Source organism: Macadamia integrifolia, unplaced genomic scaffold (assembly GCF_013358625.1).
Source record: "Macadamia integrifolia cultivar HAES 741 unplaced genomic scaffold, SCU_Mint_v3 scaffold1146, whole genome shotgun sequence".
In the NCBI taxonomy this organism is placed as follows: Eukaryota; Viridiplantae; Streptophyta; class Magnoliopsida; order Proteales; family Proteaceae; genus Macadamia; species Macadamia integrifolia.
The window spans coordinates 110,001-115,000 of record NW_024868101.1 but is presented as its reverse complement, the minus strand read 5'-3'; positions in this window follow the sequence as shown (position 1 = coordinate 115,000).

Below are 5,000 nucleotides of genomic sequence, written 5' to 3'. Positions count from 1 at the left end.
TCATTCTTCTCAAACTCACTCTTATGTTCACTTCTTCTCTTCCCTAGTCCCTTAAGGAGGGTGGTTAGGCTGACTTAGCGCTAGTGGAAGTGCTAAGTGCCGGCGCGGTTGCTTAGAAAGGTCTAAAGCAGTGACAACGTGCTCTTAAATGGCCCAAGTGTGTGCCTACGCATGCCCCCAAGTGTTGACTACGTGTGCCCACGTGTACACAGTGAATGGTTGCACAACACCCCAAGTGTTGACTACGTGTGCCCACGTGTACACAGTGAATGGTTGCACAACACCCCAAGTGTTGACTACATGTGCACAATGAATGGCACAAGTGTTTTGTTGCCTAAGTGTGCCCATACATGCCCACAACTGTTGCCTAAGTGTCCACCCAAGTGTGCTTGTGCATGCTCTTGAATGCCTCAAGTGTCGCCTTAAATGTGCCTATACGTGGCCGCAAGTGTTGAATAAGTGTGTCTACGTGTGCACCCAAGTGTAGCCCAACTGTCGCCTAATTGTGCTCTTGAATACCGCAAGTGTGCACATATACGTGCCCATGACAATGCCTACGCGTGCCCCCCTACGGGTGCCTAAGTGCATACGATGGCAGTGCACAAGGCGGCAATACCGAACGTAGGGCCGCACAATGTGCGTGCATGGTGGCAGGCATGGTTGCACTACCGTGTGGAAGGTAGTTGGCATGGACGCACAAGGTGTAGGCATCGCTGCAGGCAAGGTTGCACTAGCACGCGCAAGGCTGCTGTCGTAGAGGCAGGCTACCACGCACATGGATGCGGGCGTGGCTACAATACCACACACGTGGTTACACGTAACCTCGGGCACGGTTGCAGGTAAGGCTCCACTATTGTGAGCAGGGGTGCAGGCCACCGCGCGCACATGGCTTTGGGCAAGGGTGCACACCACGCGTTAGGTGGCAGGCAACAACACACATTGCTGCGAGAAAGGTTGCTCAACCACACGCAAGGTGGTAGGCATGGTCGCACATGGCTGCGGGCAATGATACAGGTAGCGCGCGCTGGGTTGCTGCCCGTGCCGCACTTCCTCGCACATGGCTGCGACCAAGGATGCACAAGCCTCACACACGGTTTCGCGCGTGGCAGCATATGCCGCGTGAAAGTTTGTAGGCATGGCACACATGACAATCAGATGGCTGCACTGCCGCGCATAAGGTTACGTTCCACGCCTCACAGGCTGCTCGTTTGGCTGCACCAACGGGCACAAGGTTGCTAGCATGGCCGCACATGCCGTGCCCCTGGCTGCCCTACCACTCGCAAAGTTGCGTGCATTGCTTCACACCGCCCCCCAGGTCGCATGCATGGCCGCATGTGCCACGCCCATCAATGCCTCACCGCGCGCTGGGTTTCAGGATTTATCGGAAGTGCCATGCTTGAGGTTGCAGGCATGGATGCACCGCCGTGCACAAGGTTACGTTGCGAGGTCGAACATGCATCGCCCATGGCTGCACTACCGCGTGCAATTTCACTAGCATGGCCCCCCTTGTGTCAATCATGATGGCTGGCATGGCCGCACATGCCATGGGCATTTCAGCACATGGCGGGCGTAAGGTTGTACGCATTGCTGCACCTTCGTGCCCACGTCTGTAGTCCACCGTGCACATAGCCGCACGCACGTGGCTCACACATGGGTGCTACCGTGGTCCCCGTGGCCCATGCAACAGAGGCTCCTTTAAGAACTTCGGCTGCGCACGAGGCACCGACTGCTGCACACGCCAAGGCCATGCCCGCACAACATAGTTTGGGCCTTTAAATCATGTTGTGCAAAACATCCCTTTGGGTTAGAAAAGCCTTGCAATTGGCTAATTGGCTCCCAAAGTACAATCATTTTCACTTAAACCCCGCATTTCCATTTTTTTGGGTATTTTTCGTAATGTTTCAATCATAAAATATTAAAAAATATCAAAATATGTTGGAATGGTCCAATATTTTTTCAGAATATTCTATCAACCTTTGGAAGACATCCGAAATTTAGTTTTCAGAAAAATACATTAAAATGGATTTTTCATAGTTTTTTGAATTTAATATGTTTTTTTATATTAAAAAGTTAATAAAAAATAAATATTTATCCAAAAAAAATGATTTTTATATGAAAATATTATTTGGATTTTTCCTTAATTTCATACCAAGTTTCATTTGATTTGGATATTTGAAGCTCAAAAAATAGACCGGTATATTTTGGGGGGGGGTTATGTGTCCTTCTGGAAAGGGGCAAATAGCATAAGAGCTACCTTGAGGGAGGGGGGTGCCACTCCCCGGGTAGTTTTCAAGGGGCCGCACAGAGGGGCAGCAGACAATGAGTAGGCATGGTAGGCAAACCCAAAAGACCCATGGCATGGTAACAAAAAGTGAAATGGCACGTGGGTTTCGATGAGTTGACCCTTGGTGTGCGTCGAGGCCTGCCACTGCTTGCGGCTGGACGCGTGTGGCTAGTTGCCTACCTTCCATGCCATGTGCCCGCAGCTACTGTAACATGTGCCAGTCGCGGCACAGCATGCCCAACGAAGGTGGACGTGCCTGCAAATGGTCAGCCCTTCTGTCATGCAACGCCGCCCCCTTCTGCCCATAGCGTTGCCTGCCTTCGTGGGCTGCTGGGTGCACGTGGATGGCTACCATGCGCTACCATGCCCCCACTTCTGATGCCACATGTGCCCGTCGACGTACAACATTTCCTAGGAAGGTGTGGTTTGTGAAAACATGTAAATTGCACGTCCGTCCAGACAGTCATCCCCTCTGCTACACATAGTTGCTTGCCATTGTGTGCTGCGGGGCACGCATGGCTACCTGCCTAGCGCTGCAGTGCCTCTACATCTTCCGCCACATGCATCAGTCATCGTACACCTTGCCCAAGAGTGGCATCGCCTGTGCGAAACACCTTCACGGTATGTCGATTTCGTAGATTTTGCCCTTGGTGTGCATTGCGCCTGCCATGGCGTGCTGCTTTGCCCTCGTGGTTGCCTAATATATACCGCTATGCCTGGACAGCTGTTGCATCCTGCGCTCGTAGCTGCAAAGAAAGCCCAACAAAGGCTTGGTATGTATGTGAAAATAAGTACATGGCTCGTCTGTCCAGATGGTCAGCCCATCTACTGCACACCACTGCCTGCAACCGTGTGCTACTGGGTCCCCATGGCTCCCTACTTACCGCTGCCATACCCCCACAGTTGCTGACACATGTGTCCATAGCTGCACAGTAGTTTCTAGAGAGGTATGGCTTTTGAAAACAAGGAAATGGCCAATGCATCCCAATGTTCAACCCCTCTTCCGCACAGCGCTGCCTGCCACCCTGGGCTGTTGGGTGCGCAAGGGTTCATGCCTTGTGCTGCCGTGCCCCCACAGCTACTGCCAGATGCGCCCGTAGCCGCATGGTATGCCCAAGATAGGCTTGGCATGTGAAAATCACCATCAAGGCACGTTGGCTCCGATGATTGCCTTTGATGTGCGCTGTGGCCTGCCATGGAGTGCTGCTGGGTGTGCATGGGTCCCTACATATCTACTGCCACATACGCCGGTAGCCACAAATCATTCCCAAGAGTTGCATGGCATATGAAAAACAACAACATGGCATGATGGTCCGGATGATTAGCCCCTTGTTTTGAACCTTGGCTGGCCAATGTGTGCTGGTGGGTTTGCATGGCGGTTGCCTGCACACTGCAGTTACACCCTCATCGCAGCCTACTGCCACTTTTGCTAGTTTTGTACAGCATGCCCAAGGGAGTCATGGCATGTGAAAAATGTGGATTGACGTATTGACCCCGTTAATTAATCCCATCTAGGCACCTTGGCAGTTTGACGTGGTTTGCTTCCTGCCATGTGCAGTTGTGCTAGTGCCACTTTTTACGAGCATGGTCGTTGTCACGCATTTCCACCCCTCTCTGCTCTATGGCTTGTCGTCAGATGTAGGTCATGGTGCAAGGGGTGGGGTGTTGTCTACATTTGACGGAATCATTGGTCAAGTCAATATGCACAATAAATATTTGGTTGGTCCCTCCCCTCCATCCCATTGTTTTTTGATTTTTTAAATTGCACTATTGTGGGTTTGTTGCTTGCAAGGGTTTTTTCATGGCCTACGCTATTTGGAGAAGTGCATTTCTAACTTGTGCGTAGGTGTGGAGGTGCTTGCATGCCTTTTTGCGTCCAGTGTTATAATACGACATTAACGTGGGTCTCTAGAGAACATAGGTTGCAAGCTTGCAGGTGGTGGTAGATCATGAGTCCCTCCCCCCTCCTGGCTTTTTAAAAAAATCTCCTTTCTCATGGGTATGTTGCTTGCAAGAGTTTTGTCATGCTCGGTTTTGTGGCCTTTGGTATTTGGAGGAATGCATTTCTAAGTTGTGCCTAGGTGCGGAGGTGTTTGCATGCCTCATGCCGCAAGTGTTATAAAGCGACATTAACGTGGGTCTCTGGAGAACATAGGTTTGCGTGCTTGCAGATGGAGACAAATCACGAGTCCCTCCCCCTCCCCCGCCCCCACTTTTGTTTTTAAAAAGAAAATTGCATTCTCGTGGGTTTGTTGCTTGCAAGAGTTTTCTCATGCTCGGTTTTGTGGCCTTAATGGTATTTGGAGAAATGCATTTCTAAGTCGCGCCTGGGTGCGGAGGTATTTGCATGCCTCCTGCCACAGGTGTTATAATGCGACATTAACGTGGGTCTCTGGAGAACAAAGGTTTGCAAGCTTGCAGGGGGAGAGATCACGAGTCCCTCCCCTTCCCCCCCCCCCACACACTTTTGTTTCTAAAAGGAAAATTGCATTCTTGTGGGTTTGTTGCTTGCAAGAGTTTTCTCATGCTCGGTTTTGTGGCCTTGTGGTATTTGGAGAAATACGTTTCTAAGTCGTGCCTAGGGGTGGAGGTGTTTGTATGCCACCTGTCGGAAGTGTTATAATATAGCATTAATGTGGGTCTCTGATGAACATAGGTTGCAAGCTTGCAAGTGGAGACAAATCATATGTCCCTTCCCCCCTTCCCTTGTTCATTT